The sequence below is a fragment of the Marmota monax genome, unplaced genomic scaffold (assembly GCF_021218885.2).
Source record: "Marmota monax isolate L192 unplaced genomic scaffold, Marmota_monax_Labrador192_F-V1.1 WCK01_AAM20220418_F8-fsc00001, whole genome shotgun sequence".
Classification (NCBI taxonomy): Eukaryota; Metazoa; Chordata; class Mammalia; order Rodentia; family Sciuridae; genus Marmota; species Marmota monax.
The window spans coordinates 42,538,562-42,562,544 of record NW_026693777.1 but is presented as its reverse complement, the minus strand read 5'-3'; the positions used below and the strand labels follow the sequence as shown (position 1 = coordinate 42,562,544).

Below are 23,983 nucleotides of genomic sequence, written 5' to 3'. Positions count from 1 at the left end.
TTTGTCTATCAAATGGGGTTCATAGAAGATAGGGTTTAGGGAGTATGAAGTAAGTACAGTCCCATTAGACTGTATCTCTTGCCTCTCTTTACATACCTGCCTCTAAGCTCCAGGCCTCTGGATACTGACACTTGAGGGTGATGCCAAATCCTCTCCGATTTACCTCTCAAGGGTAATGCTTGATTTCTGGGTTTGGGGATCTGGGGACCTTACCATATCTCCATTATGCAGACTCTCCATGGTTTAGTAAAATCTGAATGCTTACCCTCCAGCCTTTGCCTTTTACTACAGAAGGGTCTTCATCAGCAGGGTTATTCTTGCAGCCTCTTGGACAGACCCTCTATCCCTGGATTAGTTAGCGGAACTTTTTTCCTCCTCCTTAAAACTCTGTGAAGACTTCTGGAGGTGCAAAGACACACCTAGAGCTGAAGACAATCTGGCTGAGACTGTGACCTCAGAACAACCCTCTCCCCCAACTACCTACCCCAACCAAGTTCTTGGCTCTTGCTGCAGGAACTCATGGGGAGACTATCTTTAGCAAGTGGTCTAAGTGATAAGAGAATTCCCCCCTTGAGTTCACTCTAATAGCCATTTCAGAAGAAAATCTCCCCAGAGTCAGTAGGAAAGACCTGAGGAGAAAGAACAGCCCAGAGTCCTAGGTCCAGGGCTTATGGTGGTGAGGGTGGCAGAAGCAGTCAGTTGAGCTCAGGCTTTGTGGGAATGGATGGAGATTTAGAAACCAGCAGTCATTAACTATTGTGAAATTAGCAACCTAAAGAAAGGCTGCTAGGACCATTTGAAAAGTGGTAAGACCAATAACATGTAGACAACATGATTGTATAAGTAGAACATACAGAAAATTCTATATATGAATTACTGGGATTAAATAAGTAAATTTGGAAAGTCCTCAACTCGAGGTGAACATAAACAAGTCAATTAATTTCTATATCCCAGAAACCAAAAAATAGAAAATGAAATAAAAAGATACCATTTACTATTTTATTTAAAAATATAAAACATAGGAATAAATCTAATGAAAGACTTTTAAAATCTTTACATTGAAAAATACAAAGATTAAAGATATTTAAGAATGTTCGTACACTGGAAGATTCAATACTGCAGGATGTGTCAATTACTCCCAAATTAACCTACAGATTTATTTCAGTCTCAGCAGATTTTTTTGGGGGGCAGAAATTGACACACTGATTCTAAAATGTGCAGAGAACCAGGAATAGCCAAGGCAATCTTAGAGAACAGAGTTGGAGGATTATACTAAATATATATCAAGATTTATTATAAAGCTACCATAATTAATATAGTATAGAATTGGCATAAGGATTGACAAAAAGACTAATGGAAAAGAAGAGAAAATCCAGAAATAGACCCATTCATATGAGGTCACTTGATTTATGATGAAGGCGACATTACAATATGGTAGAGGATGGATGGTCTTTTCAATAAATGTAGCTGAAGCAATTAGATGTTCATGTGAAGAAAAATGAGTTCATATCATATCCTCAAATTAACTGCAGATGGATTATAGACCTACATATGAAAGGTAAAATAATAAATTTGATGGTAGGAGGGGGCATAGTCTGGCTGTTCCCTCCCCCCAGCCTGGTGTGATTAATTCATTGGGCCCAAGTTTGATAGGCTTTCTGAGACCCTTGACTTTCTGGGACCCAAACCTGTCCATATCCATGGGTCCCAGAGATTGCCAGGATTTTCTTTGTTCAAGCAGAATTTTTTTTTTTTTTTTTTTTTTGTACCAGGGATTGAACCCAGGGGCACTCAACCACTGTGCCACATCCCAGCCCTTTTTATGTTTTATTTTGAGACAGGGTCTTACTAAGTTGCTAAGGCTGGCTTTGAACTTGTGATCCTCCTGCAGCCTTCTAAGGTGCTAGGATTTCAGGAGTGTGCCACCACACCCAGTTCAAAGCAGAATTATTGATGGCATAGGTTAGGAGTAAGGGCTGTTCAGAGGCCCTCAACTGGTCATTTCCAGGGTTCCCTTTTCCAATCCAGTTTCCAAAGATGGTGGGGGTCCTGAATGACGCAATTGCTGCATTCACCATGAGGCAATGGCATCAAATCAGGCCTCATGCCAGCCTGTCAACTGTTACCCTCAGTCTCTCTGCTCAGCATCCACACTCCATCCAGCAGAGGAGTTGTCAAAGATACCACTGAGGAGGAAGAATGGAGGAGGAGGGGCTTGCCTCACACTCCCTTCCTTTCCTTCTGCCTAGCCTGAAAAAAACAAAACAAAACAAAACCCGCTAAAAGCCTCAGACTAAGCTCAGGCTTAGTTGGCCTTGCTGCTCCTGTCTAATACCTTGCCCAAACCAGGGGAGGGAGACTGCTTCCAGGACTGGACCTTGGGCTAGGAATGCACTATTGTATTTGAGGAATGCTTTGAACTTTCCTCTTCTGCGGTTTGCAGACATATCTTCTGGCTGGCTGACCCATGACTGGGTTAGAGGGAGATGCTCAGTGCTGAGCAGGAAAGGTCCAGCCCAAACCAGTTTAAGAAGGAAGCTCCCCTGGCACAAGTCCAGCTGTGACTGCTTCCTTCAGCTAGAGCTGGCAGAGGGGAGTCAGGCAGTTCCTTGCAGAGGCTTTCTGGAGGAAATGCTGCCACACCCAGTAAGCCCAAGGGCAGAGCTGTGGGGAGAGTTTAGGAGCCACAGTTCTGGGAATGGTGTGTGTGTGTGTGTGTGTGTGTGTGTGTGTGTGTGTGTAGCAATAGACAGAAAGGGCAGGAGCTTTTCTTATGTGCTAGGCCCTTTCTAAGGATTAGTAGCCCTGAGAAGTGGAATTTATTACCCACGAATCCAGATAAGGGTCAGAGAAGCCAGATAACTTGCCCAAAATCACAGGACATGACTGAGCTAGGCCCGGAATCTGGATCTGATTCCAAAGGTCCTGCCATCCAATCTATATCAACCCTGGAGGCAGTTGGGCTGCGGATCTCTTCCTGGAGGTCTTCATGAGCCAGGAGGGGCTGACAGCCTAATGCACTCCTTCATTTGGGCAATGAGAAGACAGGCTGCTACTCCACTAACCTGCCCAGTTCTTTCCTGGCTCAACTGTGAGGTAAAGCCTAGGGGTGCCTGGAGCTGTCTTAACTTGTAGGCGGACCCTTCTTTGTGGAACCAGGATTTTTTTTTTTTTTTTGCCCTGCAAGGGATGAATAAAAATGTTCCAAAGGGGTAGTGTCAGGGGCTGTAGAGGTCAAGCCTGGCATATGTGAAAAGCAGAGCCCCTCTGGAAGGTCTCAGAATGAACCAGGCAACCTGTAGGCTTGGCTGAAGGAGTAGTGGGCAGGATCCAGTGGCTGATGCTGTGTTCCACAGTGACTAGGGAGAGCCTGGTTTGGCTTTTCTAGCATCCATGACAGGGGTGAGAAAGAAGCTGTAGGGTGTGTGGGTCACCCTCTCAGACTCTTGCTTCTCCTCCTCCCAGTAGATATCCATGTGCTGGGGCCTGGGATGCTAAGGCTTCCAGAGCTGTGGGGATCACAGACCCAGGGCAGAGCTACAGAGACTTAAGTTCATTTTAAACATATAGTAGCTTGCACATTCAAATAAGCCTTGCCATTTGAGGCAGACCTCTTGGGAATGCATCTCTATTCTAAACATGCTCTGGTATTCCTAGAATTCCCCTTTGGGAATCATCTTTGGGGCCTGTCTTGAATCAATGTCAGCAATTCTCCTAACCTCTTATCTGGGCTTTTCCCAGAAGTGGCAGTGTCTGGACCCGGCTTTGAGTGAGTTTGGGTTGTTTCCACTCAGTGAATCCCTTTCATGGCAAGGATACTTGGCTCACTAAACGGAGACAGGAGAATGCACTACATTGCAAGGTATGGTGGTGCACACCTATAATCCCAGCAATTCAGGAGGTGAAACAGGAGGATTGTAAGTTCGAGTCTAGCCTCAGCAACTTAGTGAGACCCTAAGCAACTTAGTGAGACCCTGTTTCAAAATAAAAAACAAAAAATGGCTAGAGATGTAGCTCGTGGTAAAGTGCCCCTGGGTTCAATCCCTAGTAACCACTGCCCCCACGCCCAAAAAAAGGGCTGGGAAGGTGTCTTCCAGAAAATAAGTCTAGATGGATTTGTAGCTCCTTTGAAGGGGTAGGCTTTGGTCTTTTGTGTAAGGTCTGGGATGTTGGTAAAGTGTCTGCTATGAATGAGGCTGATGGGATTCCCCACCAATTCCCAGCAACTAAGAGGAGAAGAGGCATCTGCCAACAGGGCTGGTTCCTGGCTCCCAGAAGAGGAGAGAACACCCAGCTCAAGATACCAGTGAGAGTGGGGGAGGCTCAGGGAAGTTTATCAGAGCTCACATTCTGGGCTATGAGGCTTAGTGTGGGACCTTGGGGCTATGACCTTGGTCTATTTTCCTTCTTCTCTAGGCCTCAGCATTTCCATTAATGACAAGAGAATGGACTCATTCACCTCTGCCAGCTTTTCCAGGCATAATGAAGGGGAGCAATAGCTTCTTGCTCAAGGAGCAGTTCTGGATATTTTTAATAATCACCTCTCTATGAGAGCCTAGCAAAAGACTCAGGCTCTGGACTGAGAGTGTCATATGTGCTCTCCTGATCACAAACCCACGAGGAAGCATTGTTACTATATCTGTTACACATGAGAGGAACCTGTGGGCCATACAGACTGAGTGATTTACCCAAGTGCAGCAGCAAGGAAGGGACAGAGTCTGATCCAGACCCTGAGATGAACTTGGCCACAGTCCGCCATCAGCATTCACTACTTCCACCCTGTGTCATTCTCAGGGTGATACTCTAGCGCCTATCCTAGAATCATAGCACCAAGACAGAGGTAAGCCCCCCTGGCCTCGACAGAACTTATAAAAATTTCCATGTTACTACAACCATCCAGTCCCAGAGTGGCCTACAGAGGAATCTGCCTCTTCCAGAGCTGGGTCTCTTCACCCTGAGATATAAAGTAGGGTTGCTTGACCTCTTTTACCTGTCTTGGGAATTGTCATTCTCCCTCCTATGAGGAGGGATGGGCCTCATCAGCTGCCTGGTTGAGAATTTCCTTGAATAAAAGATAGCCTTTCATAGGAATAAACTCATTAACCAGGGATATTTTCCTTTTCCTCAACCTTTACTTTCTGGAATTTGTTTAAATATAAAATTTCATTATTGGGCTGGAGTTGTGGCTCAGTGGTAGATCACCTGCTTGGCATGTGTGAGGCCCTGGGTTCAATCCTCAGCACCACATATAAATAAATAAAGTAAAAAGATCCATTGATGGGGCTGGGGATGTGGCTCAAGCAGTAGCGTGCTCGCCTAGCATGCACAGGGCGCTGGGTTTGAATAAAGATAAAGATGTGTCTGCCGAAAACTAAAAAATAAATATCAAAAAAAATTCTCTCTCTCTCTCTCTCTCTCAAAAAAAAAAAAAAAAGATCCATTGACAAAAAAAAAAAATATATATATGTATATATATATTTATATTTATTCATTATTAATTCCTTTACTCAAAAGTATTTATTATGGCTGGGCACAGTGGTGCATACCTATAATTCCAGCTAGTCTCAGGCAGGAGCATCACAAGTTCAAGGCCAGACTCAAAACAAAAAAAAGGGTTAGGGAATGTAACTCAATGGTAGGGCACTTGCTTAGCATATATGAGGACCTGGGTTCAATCCTCAGTACTTTTTTAAAAAAGTATTTATTATGTACCTGCTCTACTCTAGACTCTGGGGGCAAACAAGACAATATCCTTGCTCTATCTCTCGGCAGGTTAGTTTGCATCTTCCAAATAGATGTTGCTATAGGCCAGCCTGTGCCACCTTAAGAAGTGGTAATACAAACTCCATGGGGTTCCTCAGATGGGCCCCTCTGACCTTGCCTAAATTATGTCCCTCTGTGGCAATTCCCAATAGGAGCCTGCCCATATTCTGCTTGCATATGTTTATCAGTAGAGAGCTCCTGCCCCTTCCCAAGGCCCCTGCCTTCTGTTCCCTTGGTCCCCTCGCTGCTTTTCCTTTGTGTGGAGCTGGATTCTGTCTCTCCTCAGTCTCCCCCAGGTATAGGTCTGCCATCTGCTCCTCTTCATGTGACATGAGAGGCAAGAAGGACAGCACCCCAGACCTTATCCTGGCTCCAAAAAAATACACCACAGGGAAGGAAATTTCATCTGCTTTTCTGCCTGATTGCCACATGCAGGATAGGAGATCTTAGGTGGGGCCATGCCCTCTGCCCCATCACCCATAGACTTTGTAGACTTTCTCCCAGGGCCAGTGTGCTGAAGTATTGGAAGTCCCCAGCAGACTGGGTAGTACCCAGAGGTTCTGTTGCCCCACTCAAGTGACCCAGGAAGAATGAGGCCTGTGCCAGGATGGTGGGCACTGTGCAAACAATCAGCCAAAATTTCTGGGTTCCCTATCCTTACCACAATTCCCATACCAGAGGACCCAGTGAATCACCAGGGAAGAGATAATGGGGTGTTGTTTAAAATTGTAAAAATACAATGATGAAGCTCATTCAGTGGCTTGTGTCAACACTCCAGCTGAATGACAGGCCAAAGAGTCAGGCTGGCCAGCCGAGGAAGGTCAATATTGACTCAAACTGCCTCTCAGCCCAGCTCTAGCCACTTGGACATTGCTACAGTCCAGCAGGGGCTCAGGCCAGTCCAGCCCTTTGACTTCTGTTTACTGTGCCTTGAATCCCAACCTGTGCCCACCCATCTCTGGGTGTATAGCATTGGGCTTTCTGGGCATGGGGTTGTCTCCAAAGGAAGACCTGAAGAATTACATTCCTTGAAGGGTTTCAGGTTAGGGACCTCCTTAGCCTCTCAGATTTCAACAGTCTTCACATGCAGAGACTCAAGACCTTAATATCTTGCCAGAAAGAATCTCCATGGTTCCTAACTGCAAGACTCCCTTATGTTTTGACAGCCCTTAGCTTTCCATATCTATATTTTGCTTGCCTCCTCACTTTATGTACATAAAACCACTGTGAAATAGTTTGAACCTGATTTCTTGGGCCCATTTTAAAGACGGAAGGTGGCTAGGAAGAGGAAGCAGGTGACAAGAAAAAGAATATACACACAGAAAGTGCCTGCCACATACCAGGTACTGTGCTAGGTGCTTCTTATTAGTACATCTAATGGTTAATGGTAGATATTACAGGTTCCATTGTTAAATGAAGAAACCAAGGCTCAGAGAAAAGCAAATGTCTAAGATGGTCAGTGTAGAACTGGAATGCAAAGTCTGACTCCAAGCTCATTCACCATACCCAGAGCCCAGAGAAAGCAAATGATTTATCTTAGATCACACAGCTATTTAGAGCGGAGATGAAACCAGAATCCTTGAGCTGAATGCTCCCTCTGCCCCAGACAGCACCCATGATAATGGTATAGTCAGGGTCACCCATGAACATGTGAACACATGTGACATGTACTGAGGGTGTTGCTACTTCTGCCACTAAAGCCAGAAACGGCCCCTTCCTTGGGCCAAAGACCCTGAATTAGGGTCTTACGCACTATTCATCTTCCATGAACCCTCTGCCCTTACTTTATTCCTACTGCTTTGTTCTAACACCCTCCAACAGTGTCTTGCCAAATAGCCAGACCATTCTCAAAGTCTTCCCAGAGAGGAGGACTCAAGGGTAGTTTAAACTTTTCCAACTGGAGGCCAGTGAGGTGGCCTCTGGGGCTGAAGGACATTTATCATTACAGTTACTCCTCACAACTACCCTATGAGAATGGCAATCCATCCTCATTTTACAGTTGAGGACATTAAAAAATTTGGAAAGAAATAAAACAATGTGCCAAAGGAGTCACAGGCAGTTAGGATTCAAACTCAGCTCTTTTTGGTTAAAAATGTTGTGTTCTCAGTCACTGAGAACACAAGAGGAGAATTCACAGCATTGCAATACATACTAAACCAGACACAAAAATGACCACATAGACTGGACCCACCCTGCCCACCACCTAGTAAAACAAACCAAAGGAGCCTAACAAACACCAGATGGGGGTTTGGGGGGCGGATTCAGAGAATACTCCACCAAAATCTTGGGAATTCTCATGTCTTAGCCCTTGGTGTTCCTAACAGCATCCACACCCTATATGGAAAGTTACTCCCTGGCTATGGGAAGAGCTGGGGCAATTTTAGCATGTCTGGGGATCTGGGGAACCAGCAGGCAGACTCGAATGTACAGAGCAGGGGCATCTCTGCCTGGGACTCCTGAAGTCCCCACCTCCTGCCCTGCTCAGCACAGATGCCTGGTCTGCTACCGCACTTTCTGTTTGGAATCCTCTTCTGCAAGCCTGCGTTCAATGCAACTGGCCTGGCTGACGCTGCCTCACCCCAGACAGGCATCAGACCTGATGAAAATCCGAAGCTTGCGCCAGGGACAGGGACAGCCATTTGAAGCCCTCATGACCTATCATGGGGCTAAGGTGGTATGAGTAACTATATGCAACCACTAAGGACTGAGAAATCACAACTAGCAGGGACTAAGCCGCTGCCTAACTAGGAGGGAGTCAGTTGCCTGACCACTGTTCCTCCCAGCCTGCCTCTCAGGAAGGTATGGAGAAGGCTCTAGGACTACATGTTCCTCACTCACCTCCGGGAGGCCTTCCCTGACTCCTCTTCCTCGGGTCTCCTCACCCTTCAGCAGTCAGCTCTCTTGGGCACCGAGGGAAGACCAAGGACCTTCCAGGGCCAGTCCACCGCAGGCCTAAACAGAAACACATAAGAAATAACATTGTGACAAATATAGTAAGTGTCCCCCAGATTTTGCGACTGGCTGGAGTCTAGGACGTTGCGAACTGCCCCACGCCTGCCTCCCCCTGAGCGATCTGAGGTGCTAGAGGCTGCGGCCGGCTCCCAGCGGGGCTCCGGGAGGAGGGGCAGGTGGGCGTAGCGCAGCTTCCGGGGTGGCCCCTCTCCACACGGCTGTCGGACCCCGCGCGGCCACGGCCTCGCTGCGCCGAGTTGGCGCGCACGCAGAATAGGTTGCGCTCCGGGGGCGCCGGGGGCGCCGAGGGCGCCGAGCCCGCTGTGCCCGCGCGTAAGGCCCCTCTGTCCCGCGCGGGCCAGCCTCGAACTTCGGGGACTGAAAGCCGGGGTAAGGGAGGACGCTTGAGGCAAGGCCTGTCCCTTCACCGCGGCCCGGGCCGGGAGGGAGATCACCGGCCTTTGGCAGCGGCCAAGCACCCACCTGCCAAGCGAGAAGCCCGCGAGCGCTCTGAGAGGCCGCGGGAACCGGGCCCGCCCTCTGCGGGAGGGACCTCGGCGCGGGGAACTGCGAGGAGGGGCCGCGCTTACATGTTTGTGCAGCGCCGGCTTCACCTGGCCGCGAGTTTGATTTCAGGGTGTGGCCTCAGGTAGGACATAGCGAACGCAGAACAAGGGAAAAATCGCGCAGGGGTGCAGGGGCAGCAAGGCAAGGAGCCCCGCTGCCGAAGGGACGACCCTTGCCCAGTGCTTTCTCTCCAACCTCTTGGCTCCAGCTCCCACCGACCCTGACACGGCCGCTCCCATAGCTGTCTGCCCGCCACGCAAAGACCCGACCTGGATTATCCGCTGAGCACCGGCTGGTAATTAACTCATTAATTTATCTTGCAGATGCACGCTGTGGAGCCGCAGGCCCACTCTTTGGGACCTAAGAGGTGCCGTGGGTGCCACCCACACATCCTGGAGAGCCCAAGCTGCAATCCTAAAACCTGGCACCTTGGCCTGTCTGCCCCATTCTGAATTGTTCTGGGATAACCGCCTTGTACAGGCAGAAGGGCAGGATTTAAAGGGATGCAATTCCCCATCACACCTTGTTTAGTCCTGACAATGCTCTGGCCTCTGGATTCCAGGGTGGGATACTTTGGGGGACTGAAAGCATCATAGGAGCACAGAATCCTGAAACAGAGGAAGGGGTTCATACAAAACCTCTCCGTTTCTGTTCCAGAGCCAGCATCCCCTCCTTGTACCCAGCAATGCCCTGGTTTAAGTTCAGGATGGCATTTCCAGTGACTCATTCCTGACTTCCCATTTGGGGTAGGTTGGGACAGGTTACCCTGCTTCTTTGGGACAGAGGATAGATTTTATGTTGAGCAAAGGGGCTGGGACCACTTGTCTGTGTCTAATCCAACAAGGAAGTGAGAAGACTCTTATTGTCCTCGACTTGGGCCCCTAGAGAGGGCTGCTGGCTGAGTGCTGAGGGGATTCTGGCTTGGAAATTCAGTACATCTGGACCCCAAATGGCTGCCTTCAAGTGGTGGCTGGGTAACTGCCAGTGTCAGTGTGGGGATTTTTTTTTTGTAGTTAGGATTGAATCTTGGGGTGCTTAACCACTGAGCTACATCCCCAGTCCCTTTTTGTTTTGAGTCAGGATTTTGAGACAGGGTCACACTAAGTTGCCTACCACCTCTGTAAGTTGCTTGGCTGACCTTGAATTTGGGATTCTCCTGCTTCAGCCTTCTGAGTTTCTGGGATTACAGGCACCAATGTGCCCAGTGATTTTATTTTTAAGCCCTTATTGGTTACCTCAGATTTAAATTATTGAGGTCACTATTCCCACATAGTTTTGTTCACTGATTCTTTGACTAGGACAATGCTATTTGTGGATAAATCATTACATTGTGGGCCCTATTGCTATGCATAGTTTAAGACTTCCACCAAATAGAAGGTTATCCATGGGAATTCACCAGTCACTAACCAGTCTGTACTCCATATCTTTCTACACCAGAAGCTCTGATGCCCTCAGCTTCCCTAGGGAAGGCTTTGTGCCAGGTAACATTTCCTGGTCCTGTGTTCTAAGGAGGGCACCCCAACACAGAGATGGACATTTAATTTCCATTCTTCTTTCCTTACTGTATCTCCTTCTCCTCTCCTCTGTGTCTTTTCCAGGTGGATTCTTTTTCTTTCTTTTTTAAGTTGTCAATGGACCTTTATTTTATGTATCTATTTGCAGTGCTAAGAATGAAATCCAGTGCCTCACACAAGCTAAGCAAACACACTGCTATTGAGCCACAACTCCAGCCGGCAAGGTGTATTCTTTTTCTTTCCTCTGACTGGACACTGTTGGCTGATTCTGTTAGACAAACCATGACCTCTGGTGGCTGCCCAGGAAGCTGACTACTGAGTTAAGGATGGGACCTTAACTCAGTAGTTAAGGTCCATGCAAGGAGGACAGGGCAGGTGGTACAAGTATGGCTTTCCCCACATATTAGTTATCCAGGAACATGGATGTGGTGGTCTAATACTGACTTCAAGAATTTGGATGTGCTGTATAGAGGGAGGAAGTAGAGATTAGTTGCTAAGAATTCAAAATGAACCACAAACCAAAGTTAGAATGAAATGCATTATGTGATTGAATTTAGAATCAACACCCTAAATTACTTTATAGTGACTCACAAATGTACATGTGAACTTTTTTTTTTAATATAGATGCCTATGTACCAAAACCACAGTTCCAAGCACTACCTTTGAACTATTAAAACTACAGTAAGTGTGAATATTATTAAAAATGAACTGGTATTTAATTTATTTGAATCCAGGATTGGGTATCCCAGAATAACTACTAGATAAGTCCTTCACCTTACATAGAGTAAATCCCAGAACCCCTAGATTCTTCCCACCTTGGGAGAAAACAGTTGGGCTTGGGTATTTATTTAGAGAGGTACAGAGTCCTGAAGGAGACTGACCCAGATTAATATGCCAGATGTGCCAGAGAAAAAAATTCCCATACGAGATATGAGAGTAGACTAGAGAACTCTTGGGCCACCATAGTACCACATTTCTGAACTTCCAGTCCCTTCTACATGTGGTTCAGGTGCACGAGGTTGGATATTGCCCTACATATTGGGATGACTAGGACATACAGGGTGGGTCCTGAGTGATTAATTCCTATGTGTGACTCTCTTCTCTCTTCTCTGATCCATATGCAGCTCAGCTCTGTTCAGGAAGAGAGCAGAAGTGTGGTAAGTGTCAGGAGCAGTTTGGGGGACAACACTTCCTCCTGTGTTCCCATGCCTCTCTCTGGCCCCCTTCCATGCTGAGCAAAGGGATGGGGCAGGCCCATGCCCCTCTGAAGAACCTTGGCTGCTGGCTGAGGGAGTTTTCCAGGCACTGCCATTCTACACACTGGCCTGGAGCCCTGGACGCAGGCACCAAAAACAGACATTTCACCGTAGATGGGGCTTTTGGAGCCTTGCCTGCTCTGGGGCATTGGCTGGCCAGCATGGTCTGCAAGGGCTTCTGGGCAGGCCCAGGGTAGGGCAGCCACTTCCCAGTGTTCTCTCAGACTGTGGTTGTCAGAACTGTTATAACATCTGAGCACTAGCAGCCAGGGCTGAGAGCCCAAGTTAGGGCCAAAGAGGAAAGATATGGATCAACTTGTGGTTTAGAAATACAAACACATTATCCTTTCTCTGCACCTTTCTGCTCATGACTTGAAAAGCTTCCTGGGGATCAGGAACCTGCTAACAAGCTCTCTTATGTCTTACAGGGCTCCTTCCTCTGGATGCCTCTGCTGTCCTTTGATAATAGTAACAGTAATGCCTGCCAATTACTGAACACTTCTGATGGGTCTGATGGACCCTGCCCTGTGCTAAACCGCACATATTATCTCAATCTTCACAGGGATCCTTGGATATAAGCATTATACTATTGTTATTCTTGTTTTACAGATGAGGAAACTGAGGCACAGAGTGGTTAAGGAACTATCTTAAGATCTCATAATTATTGCTATATACAGAATGTTTGTGTACCTCCCAAATTCCTATGTTGAAATTTAATCACCAATGTAAGGGTATTAGGAGGTAGGGCCTTTGGGAGTAATTAGTTCTGAAGGCAGAACCCTCATCATAAATGGGGTTAGTGTCCTTATGAAAGTGGCCCTGGAAAGGTCCCTGGCTCCTTCAGCTATGTGAGGTTATAGTGAAAAGAGCCATTTATGAATCAGGAAGTGGACCTTCACCAGATAACAAACCTGCCAGCATCTTGATCATGGACTTTCCAGCTTCCAGAACTGTAAGAAACAAATTTCTGTTGTTTATAAGTCACCAGTCTATGGTATTCTGTTTACAGCAGCCCAAATGGACTAAGCTAGAATTTGAATCTAAGTATTGAATTTGAATCTTGCCTAGCACATGCAAGGTTCAATCCTCAGCACCACATAAAAATAAATAAAGGTATTGTGTCCAACTACAACTAAATATATATACATATACACAATACCTTTATTTTATTTGTTTTTATTTTTATGTGGTGCCAGGGATAGAACCACATAAATATATGCAACTGCCAGGCCCAAGGAGCCCTTAGGCAGGAGGGAGGTAGTATCGAGACTGTAGCCCATTTGTCTCTGTAGACTTATAGCATGCCGTTAGCCTCAATTTCTTGTCATGCATAACTGGAAAGAGCATCTCCTCCCTTGGGAAGGTGGTGGAGTGATGAAGTCTAGAGCATTAGGGTACAGGGATGTGGCTCAAGCGGTAGCAAGCTCGCCTGGCATGCGTGCAGCCCAGGTTCGATCCTCAGCACCACATACAAACAAAGATGTTGTGTCCGCCAATAACTAAAAGAAATAAATATTACCTTGTTTGGCTCCAAACAAGGTAAGCATAGCTGCTGAAGAGTCAAGAAGAAAACTCCTCTCCTCCACCTGTGCACATGCATGAATAAACACATACACACACCTGCCACAGGGAGCAATCAAACTCAGTTTGGTATACCACAGAGCAAAATCCCAGGATTCTTCCAAAAGACAAGGCTACCACTTGCTAAACCAACCCAACAGGTCAATCCACTTTGGATCCCAGAGAGAGAACCCCGGCCCTGTCTAGGGCCCAGCTAGGTGTTTGGGAAAAATCCATGGGTTCCTGCCTGGCTGCTGGATGGATGTGTCCTGCTCATACCCTGAACCACGACAGAGAGAAACTACTATTCCCAGAACCTCAAGCCTCTCTCTGCCTGCCTCTTAAGTTCTGAACTGTACTAGGCTCTTCATGCCAGTGAGAATAAATGGGACTACCCCCTGAAACACAAACTGGTATCGAGGGCCAAGCTTGCCTGATAGTCCCAAAGAGACCTGGTAACTTGGGATGAGCTGCTCAGATGTAGGGATCACTGCAGGCTATGTCACCCTTCACAGATACTTGAGGTACATGCTGAGCTGTACTGGGAAGGTTTGGGGAACAAAAAGAGCCACCTCTGCACTGAGGACAGTCATTTTGTAGACATGATGAAATCATTTAATATCTTCTCACAGAGCCAGGTTGTGGCTCAGTGGTAGAGTGCTTGCCTAGCATATGTGAAGCACTGGGTTCTATCCCTTGCACCACATAAAAATAAAAACAAATAAAATAAAGGTATTGTGTTCATTTACAACTAAAAAAAAAAAAATTTAAAAAACTACAACTACTCTGCAGCCTCCTGCTCTTTTTTTTTTTTAATTTTTTTTAAATATTTATTTCTTTTAGTTATTGGCGGACACAACATCTTTGTTTGTATGTGGTGCTGAGGATCGAACCTGGGCCGCACGCATGCCAGGCGAGCTTGCTACCGCTTGAGCCACATCCCCAGCCCCAGCCTCAGCCTCCTGCTCTTAACAGCTTCCAAAGTTCTATCCAAATGTCTTTTGCTGGCATTTTAGCTCTCTGGCTGGCATTATTGCTGGCAGGGGGTAATCCCATTTATTCCCACTGGCATAACACTGGAAGCCTCCTTAAAAGGAAACTCTTCATTGTCCTCTTCTCTCCTGAGCCTCCAGTAGCCATTCCAGAACTGAGGCTGGGGCAGGGCAGTGCCATTGAGCCCAGGGCCTGACTTTCAGGGAGGACAGGAGAGTATTGGGGGAGCAGAAAACCTGTGCCTGAGCCAAGACCCAAGTTCCAGGGGAGGAGAGAGCCCAAGGAAGCATGATTTTGGCTGTGCAAGCCCCATCTCCAACCCAATGGGCAGAACACCTTAGCTATAAATGCACACAAGCTGCAGCTGTGGGCTCTGTGGCCTTCAGGGAACACTGCATCTGCCCTGGATCAGTGTTAGAAGGCATGGCCTGTCTGCCACTTAGTCTGTGCTAGGCTGCCATCCCCTTTCTGGGTCTTTCCTTCCCCAGCTCTGTTGCACACATCTTAAAGAGCCCTAGACTGTGACAGAGGTGGCTGGCCTGTTGGGACATTCCTGTGAAAGCTGACAAGGCAGGTCATGGTCACACCACTGTCACACCCTCACCAGTCACTAGTACAATAACCAATGTAGGGTTGGTGGATATCTGGGGGCAGCTCCTCCCTGCCACTCTGCCCTTTTCCTCCATAGGAGCCCTGAACATCTGCTCCTGCTCCTAGGCCTGGTTCCAACCTTCCCTAGGACTGAGACTTCCACATCTTCCCACCTTTCTGGATCCCAGACAGCTTCCTCCAGCAAGATCCACTCCAGTGGAATATAAAAGTCTTCTTGTCTCACCTGACCCTGGTTTCAGAGTGAGAGGTAACTGCCCTCCTACATTTGGGAACTGACATCTGATGTTATCTATTGCACATTTAAATTATTGCCTGGGGTTAAAAGTAAATACCAGTGAGAAGACCACCTGAGGCAGAGGACCTCTTGTGTGCCTCCCCACCCTCTGCCCAGACTCTCTCATGTCTAGACACTGTTATTATTCTCTTCTTGGGTTTAAGGCATTACCAGTCTATGGTTAAAATGTAAGATGCTACCCAGGACACAGAACTTGAGTTGATTTATTTACAAATTAGTTAGATCTGTTTATCAGAAAGTGACCCAGTACTGGGGGACAATTCTGTCCTTGGGGAGCCCTTGGTTAACAAGCATGGGCTGGGCTGGGACTCTATATTAAACAGGGTATAGGACGGGAGAGCAGAGGCAGGAAGCATAGAAAAGGGATGGGGCCACTGCTCTCAAGCCATCAAGCTACCTAGCAGTTCTTACCTGCTCCTGTATGGGGGCCCTGTTGATGGACAGGCAGCCTGGGCAGTAGAAGAAAACTGGGCACAAATTGGAACCCCTGGTCCTGAACCACCCCCAGCCCCGACAAGTTAGCAGTGTCATCTCAGTACTTACTTTTCTTCTCTGGGCCTGTTTCCCTCTGTAAAAAATGATGGGGTTTGGACTAGACATTCTCAGAGGACTCCCTGTGGCTTGAATGTGCTGTAGCAAGCAATCTGAGATGACCAGTTCCCTTATGGTAGCCTTTCCTCCTCTGAGCTCCTCCCTGCTGACCTGGTACTGTGCTGGGCCATACAAGGAGACTCTGGTGTAACTGGTCCCCTAACTCCCTCTACTCCTGTGCCTTCCTCTGCATAATTCCATATGGAGCCTTATTTGAAACTGAAAGAAAGAAAATGGAGCTGGAGATGCTCCAGGCTAGGGAGCTGAACCACAGAACCAGTCTACCCGGTTTTAACTCTACTGCTGCCATAATCTTCAGGAGCCCCTTCACCAGGCAGGCAGGCAGGCAGGCAACAGGAGACCTTGACCAAGGTGACTGGTTTGTTGCTATTTGCCCTGGGGAGAGTGAGCTGGGTCCTGCTGCACTGAGATCAGAGGCCAGAACAAATGTACCACCTACCTGCACTTTCTACACCTGCTTCTCTGAGCACCCAGAGGGGCCTCCTCAGGTCCTGGGCAGCCTAAGTATGTATGAAGGACAAAAGTCTGCTTCCACCTGAGTGGACAGAAGCTGTGGGCAAACCAGAGCACAAGTAGATTATGACCAGGGCAGAGACGCCTGGATTTGCTGATCAAGGCACCACTTTGGCAGAATAGGTTACCACAGAGAACCCACAGGTGTGCAAAAGTAGTCATCATTGTTCCTCTGTAAATACTTGGGTCTCTGCACTGCCTGATGTGTCATGATGAGGTTTTATAGAAAATGCTGGCCAGCATGGGTGTTCCTTTGTAGGAATGAGGCCCATGTGACCTCTTATGTAGTTATAAGGGTACTTTTTTTTTTTTTTCAAAACACGATTTCGCTCAGAATTTGAAAGCCTGTTATGTTTTGGGTTTCACTTTATTTTTTTTTTTTTGGGGGGGGTGACTAGACTGAGGGATTGCTTTTCCTAAATTCATAGGACAGATAAACTTTTGGTAATAAAAGCAAAGAAAGTCTGAGACTGAGCCTTATGATAACCAGGCATTTCCAAGTCACTTGCCACAGTAGTCAAGGAGCTCTCAGTGGTCTCCAACTCCAGTCCCTCCACATGCAGCACCTCCAAGTTTTGTGCTTTATATGGGGGTCAATAGAATATGGTTATTCAAGGAATTGTGGACACCATGTGACAAAAGAGTCCAGGTTCAAACAGGAATGGGACCAGGGCCATACCCAGCCTCTTGATTACTATGTGCAGTCCAGTCCAAGTACCCACATTTTGAACTCCAGACCCCCATAAGGGGGTCTAATAGTCTTAAGTAGCCAGGCACAGTGGCACATGTCTATAATCCCAGCTACTCAGGAGGCTGAGGCAGGAGGATTCCAAGTTTGAGGCCAGCTTGAGCAACTTAGAACCCCCATCTCAAAAAAAAAAGATGGGGAAACTGAGGATGTGATGAGTGATAGAGTGAGCCTGGGTTCATTCCCTAATACTAGAAAAAGAATTAATTCTTTAAATTAATTCCTGAGAGAAACTCAGTGGGTAAACAGTTTGCTACTGGGAGAAAAATGGACCTGGTATTGCAGTTCTTCCTAGCTTGGATGGGCATAGATCTACCAGCATTCTGAGAGCTTCGCTTTTCTTGAGGGAAGGGTTCTTCTACAGCCACCTCCTCCAGGAAGCCTTTCCTGATTCTCTTAAACAAGGTCTCTTCCTCATGGCACCTTGCTCCTTCAGTAATCTTAGCAGCACCCATATTGTTTTACTTAATGCTGTTTCAACAACCATATCACATAGGTATTATAATTATGTTTGTTGAACATGTCAGGAAATCAAGACCTAGAGACATGAAGTAACTTATCCAAGTCACCAGGAAGAAGCAATGCCAGGCCTGATGCTCATCCTGCTGACTACACTGTTAACCCCATCATCCTGTTTAGCACAACAGACTAAAACCCAGGAAAGATAAGATTCCCTTTACCTCATATCTCCCACTTCTCAATTTAGCTCCCTTTGGGCCCTACTACTGTGTCTTACTACATGAGCACTCATTTTCCGCTAGGACCTGTAGATTGAAGCTTTTTCCATAAGTGTTTTTCATTCTTTTTTTTTCCCCCTTTGGTCCATCTGTATAAAGTCTATGTTAAGAATCATCTTCTAGTATTGGTTTAATTTTATAAATTATCTGGACTGGATGAGTCATGGCTGACAATTTCAGTGATGAGTCTGGGGCCCAGAGTGGGCGGAAGGACAAAGCCACCCAGTTGCTAATTGTGGCTCTGTGGTTCAGCTTGTTTTTGGTGGGGTTGACCCCATGCTCAGCTTTCCTTTACATTACTCTATCAAAGGATTATAAGTGTCCCCTGGGCAAGGGTTCTGTCCCATTTATCTATCAGCACTTTTCCCCACCACCCCTCTGGCCACCAGTATTTTGTACTTAATAAACACACAATCCCTATCATGGGCCTGGAAGTCAGGTATCCAGAAAAAGCACTGACTGGATCCCACATCTTGACAAGTATTGTGGTCTGAATGTGTCCCCCAAAGTTCATGTGTTGGAAAATTAATCCCCAATGCAACAGGGTTAAAGAGGTGAGACCTTCAAGAAGTATTTGGGTCTTGAGGGCTCTGCCCTCACAAATGAATTAATGTCTTTACATAAAAGTTTATTACAAAATTGAGTTAGGCCCCTCTCTCTTATTTGGGGGCGGGGTTACTGGGGATTGAACCCAGGGGTACTTAACCACTGAGCTACACCTCAGCTCCTTTTTATTTTTATTTTGAAACAGAGTCTGGCTCAGTTGCTTAGGGCCTCACTCAGTGCTGAGGCTGGCCTTGAACTTTGATTTTCCTGCCTCGGCCTCTGGAGTTGCTGGGATTACAGGCGTGGGCCACCATACCTGGGGAATTAGGCCCTCTCTTGCTCCCTTCCCTCTCTTGCCCTTCCACTTTCTGCCATGGGATGATACAGCATGAGGCCCTTGCCAGATGTGAGCGTCTCAATCTTAGATTTTCTAGTCTCCAGAACTATGACCCAAATAAAGTTCTACTGCATATAAATTACCCAGTCTCACATGTTGTTGTAGCAGCACAACAGACTAAAACCCAGGAAAGATAAGATTCCCTTTACCTCATATCTCCCACTTCTCAATTTAGCTCCCTTTGGGCCCTAGGACTGAGCTCCCATGGGGGTAGAGGGTGTGTCCTCACAAGGCACAGCCCTCCAGGACCTCTAGGATAGGCTGCTACCCTGAACTGAGTGGGGTTTCCACAGAGCAGGCCAGAGCCTTCCACTCCTTCCTAGACCACCAGCTAATACCCTGCTGGTTTGTTGTTTGCCTGCTGCTTCCGAGCCTCTGCCATTGTGCCCACCAGCTGGATACCACCACTGTGCAGTTCCATGTACCTGGAGGCCTCCCAAGTTTACAGTCACTTTTTTTTTTTTTTTTTTTGGTATTGGAGATTGAACTCAAGGGTACTCAACCACTGAGCCACATCCCCAGCCCTATTTTGTATATTATTTAGAGACAGGGTCTCACTGAGTTGCTTAGCACCTTGCTATTGCTGAGGCTGGCTTTGAACTTATGATCCTCCTGCCTCAGCCTTCCAAGCTGCTGGGATTATAGGCAGGCACCACAGTACCTGGCTAGAATCACCTTTTGAGAGGAAGAAGGAAATACTGCCACAGCTGGGTCATTTTCCTCATCCTGGAGCCAGGTGTAGGAAATACTTATGGGCTCCTTCTGACCTTGTCCTATGTATTCTTCCAGGACAGGAGACATTGGTGGTTATCCTCAGGGGTGAATAATACAGAGTGGGCTTTGCCCTGGGTGGAGACCCCATTAGTTGGTACCTACCCTGTGCCTGTCCTGTCTCAAAGAGCTCAGAGAACCCAAAGAATCAATCTGTTCTTGAGGACTAGACTGACCATGCAGTCCCCACACTCCGACCCTGCTACCCTTCTCAGGGATGAAGCTTCCACGCAAATCAGTGTTTCCAGAAAGGCCTGCTCCTGGTGCCAAAACTTTCCTGGTGCTCTTGTCACTAAAATTCCCAGAGCCGAGTACCAGGACCATTGCAGGGAAACCTGCCTAGAGAGGCTCCTTGCTTGGCCCACAAGCCCCAGTGCCCCCTAGGTTAGCTCCCAGGCCCACAGGCCTAGGGACCACTGAGCTTTGAATTGGTCCTCTACTCCTCGACCCCATTTCCCATCAGAACCAGCTCAGGGAAGACCCTAAGCAGAAATGTAGGAACCTCTGACCTTCTCATGTAATGCCAGGGAAAGAGCAAATGGGAGACTGCACTGCATTAGCCATGCAGCTTTGGGGAACCCATACTTTATAATCCCCAGTTCACTGAGCCTGATGTCCCTGAAGCCCATGTGGCCAGTAAGCCTGCAGGAGAGGTAAGGAGCCTGAGGCCTGTGAGGAGGGAGTGCACTCAGCCAGTTGGCCCCCTGACCCTGGCCTGACACTGAGTTTCAGAGTCAGAATCTGTACCAGGTCAAGCTCAGTGAAAGAGCATGACTCAGAGCCTGGGACCCTGTGGACGGACGCTCCATAAATATTTGTGGAATGAATACATGAGGGGTGAGATGAGTGGGGCCTCCTGTAGGGGCATCCTGGTAGCACTGGCTTGGCCTAGCCCACGCAGGAAGTAAATACAGGCACTGTAGAAACAAACCTCTCTCCTGGTAAGGGGGCTAGAGGCCAGTGTGGATTGGGCTGTTTCAAAATCCACCTAGAGAAGGGTGGCAGGTTGGACAGAGCATGGGACTCCTTAGCCCAAGGACCCATAGCTTTTTCAGGAACATGGAATCAGCCTTCCTGTCCTAGGTGGGGGTAGCCTCAATGCCTCAATCCCCGTCCCCAGTCCTGGAAGCACAGCCTATAGCAGCAGCAGGAACCTTACCTTGGCCGCTCCTTCAGGCAGCTGGGCCTCACTCTCTCCCACTGCAGGCTGACACTTGTCTGGAGCCCAGGAAGCGGCGCTCCCTTCAGGCAGAAGAGAAAAAAAAAAAAATGGAAAAGAAAAAGAAAACCTCAGTGCTTTTCTTGCCCAGCCTCTTCTCCTGAAGGCTCCTGTTCGGTGTCATCCTGCCTCTGTGGGCCCACAGCCTCCCTCCCTCCTGCAGCTTACTCACTGGTGTGCCCAAGAGGCTGCCAGCTGTGTAGGGGAGGTGGGGCCCACGCCCCTCTGCCTGACACACACTGGGGCATGCCCTGTGGGTGCCAGGGGTTCAAGGGTGACTCCCAGATGTGCCCTGGCCAGCACCCTTCTCACTGAAAGTGCCTGGGAGATCAGCAGGGGCCACATAGGTGCTGATCAGCCCTACATGGGAGAGTGACAGGATTCTTGGTAGGAAATTGTTTCCTTGGTGCCCAGGGCTGTCAGGAAGAGGAGAGAACTTGTGCACTAACCAGGCCCCTGGTGGGTTTTGCTCCCATCCTTGGCCAGCCCCACTGGACCACTTCCTACCTTGGCATCTTACTGGGTCTCTGTTATGTGGATCCAGAGAGGGCCTGGGCCTAACCAGCTGGCAGTTGCTCCTCAGCCTGCTCAGGCCATGTGCTTGATGTCCCTCTTCCCAGCACCATCTAGGGCCTGAACTCACCCAGCATCAGTTACGATAAACTGTTATCAAGTCCCCATCCTTAGCTCTTTGCTGGACACAGCTTCTATCATCAACAGGGAGATGACACACACTCAGTCACACAGCACTCACTCTCTCTCACACACATGGGCCCACACCCAGCACAGAGCCACCTACCTGCACAGGCCTGCTTAAGCCAATCCAGCTTCACTCTCCGAATGCCATTGTTACCCTAGAAGTCACTCATTTACAGAAACATCTCATGAGGTGAGTTCAAAGCCAGCCCAAGAGAACTGCAGTCGGTGTGGACAAGACTCCCCTTCCTCTCTTGACACCTCCAGAGGACACACTGGCAGCCTGATCACCATGTCTGCTATTGCTATTGTCTGCCAGCTACAATCTCTTGGCGGGCACCCCTGGCCCCCACCATGACTTCTATATCCTTAGGGAGTAGTGGCAGATTCACAGTAAGACCCATCTTCCTCCAAGCCAAGGTAGGGAGGGGAGAGATAGAAGAGGCGGGACTCAGGTGCAGCTCCAAGTTTTCAGCTCCCAAAATAATCAAATGCAAAAAGAAAGGAAGAAAAGCTCTGGCGGGTGGGTGACTCAGTGGCGGTGGGCCGGCTTAGTCACCTGAATGGCTGCTTGTGGCTCCTGGCACGTCAGGAGGGGAGCAGTGCCCTCCCCCACCTGCTGTGGACAGCAGCTGCTGTCAAAAGGAGCTGGCTGTGGAGCCCTGGCGTGTCCAGGCTGCCTGGCAAGCAGCAGGCAGCTCCCGCCTTGCTCAGGGCCCAGAAGCAAGGGGTCGCAGCGTGCCCCTCCTCCACCGTGCACCCCAGCTCACTTTGGGATTTCTCCATTAAATCCTCAGGCAGCAACCTGCAACCCTTTGGGGCACGAGCTGCTTCAACGTTGCTTGGCAATTTTGATATCGTCGGGGGTTGCCATGGGGAGGAGGGTGATGTCATTGACACAAAAAACCCACTGAATTTACAAATCAGCTGGGGCTGAAGCTATTTATAAAAACACATTTTTTTTTTCCTCTGCCTTCCTTTACGGAGGGGGAGGGAGAGGAAGGGCTGCCAGCTAGGATCAGGGTGAGCCTCTTGTCCACCCTACACTTCCCCCACATTAGTTGGATCTCTCTGACTCACCCCCAGCCCCCCAAGATTCAGAGATGCTGGACTCAGGTCTGGCAGATGCTGGGCACAGCTGGATTGAGCTTCCTTCTCAGGGTCTCCTTCAATTTTGCTGTGAAGAACAGCAGGGCTCAAGTTGGTGGGGTTGGGGATGGAAAGGTGAGTGGGGGAGGGGAAGGCAGGATGGGGACCAGTGTACTGGGTTGTCAGGGACCAGAGGCAGCCACTCTGTAAGGCCCCTTCATTTCCAGAACTCTGAGCAGGAAAGGGGATTTTTGCTGGCAAGGTGGCTTGAGCTTCTGGTTATGTGTACCTGTCAGCTCTCTCAAAAGCACCAGGTGAAGCATGGCCTTCATTATGCCCTCCTCTCTGAGCCTTGAGTCCTCTTCACTGGCTCTTTTTTCCTCCACATGTCCAATTGTGCGGGGGCCCAAGCTCCAGTCATCTGCTCATCTCACCCCTGCATTTACCCAGGACTATGGCTGAAACACCTCTTTCCGTCCTTTCAACTGTTAACCTGGCAAATGCTCACCCAGAGCCTAGGTCACTGCTACGGTACTGCAGGTGCTACCTGGCTGGGTTGTGCCTACTCCAGGGCCCACTTCTTTTGACAGCCAGGTGGAAAGTCAGGGACTCTTCTTTATACAACTTATTTTTGAAAACTATTTCTTGATTTTTTTTTCCTATACTGAAGTGATGTGATATTTGGTCAAGAGCCCAGACTCTGTTTTCATGGTACTGAGTTCACATCCCAGGTATAGGATTCACCAGTCGAGTGACCTTCGGCATGCTCTTAAACCTATTGAACCACAATTTCCTCATCCATAAAATGGGGATGATTTCACCTCACAGGATTGTAGGAATTAAATAAACAAAGCTTCTGGCACAGGAACTGCTCACCCTGAGAGCTCAATAAACATTAATTTTCTTCTCTGTTGGCCTGACTATGTCATTTATTGTTCATTCTTATCTACCCACCAACTGGTGGCAGGTTAATCCACCAAAACCATAACCCCAGTCACCTCCTGACAAAGGTCTCAAGCTGCACACATAAGACATTTTGGGTAAATTGCACAGTGTTGGATATCATGGCATTAAATGTAAACACTTAAATTAGTGGTTACATGAAATATTTTCTTATTAATTAGGCTATCGTTTCCTTTTGAA

At 48.0% G+C, this 23,983-nt stretch overlaps 1 protein-coding gene and 1 long non-coding RNA gene across 4 annotated transcripts in view; one reads left to right on the top strand and one right to left on the bottom strand.

Annotated features, from left to right (window-relative positions):
- Positions 1-22,507, bottom strand: part of Pak6 (p21 (RAC1) activated kinase 6) — a 35,260-nt gene extending 12,753 nt beyond the window's left edge. The window contains exons 1-3 of one of the 2 annotated variants that reach the window (XM_046461466.2): positions 21,855-22,507; positions 20,996-21,078; positions 8,602-8,715 (exon numbers count right to left, since the gene is read on the bottom strand). The gene's annotated coding sequence lies outside the window, so the exon portion shown is untranslated. Of the gene's footprint in view, positions 1-8,601; positions 8,716-9,198; positions 9,284-20,995; positions 21,079-21,854 lie in introns of those variants that run through there. The other variant, XM_046461465.2, reaches the window with a different exon arrangement.
- LOC124104493 (uncharacterized) lies at positions 8,959-18,237 on the top strand. Of its 2 annotated transcripts, none has more exons than XR_006855444.2 (3): positions 8,959-9,577; positions 11,421-11,477; positions 13,907-18,237. It is a non-coding gene; the product is annotated as an uncharacterized LOC124104493 (long non-coding RNA). The 2 variants fall into 2 exon arrangements; XR_006855445.2 differs by lacking the exon at positions 13,907-18,237 and adding an exon at positions 11,921-13,436.
- Positions 22,508-23,983: the final 1,476 nt, after the last annotated feature.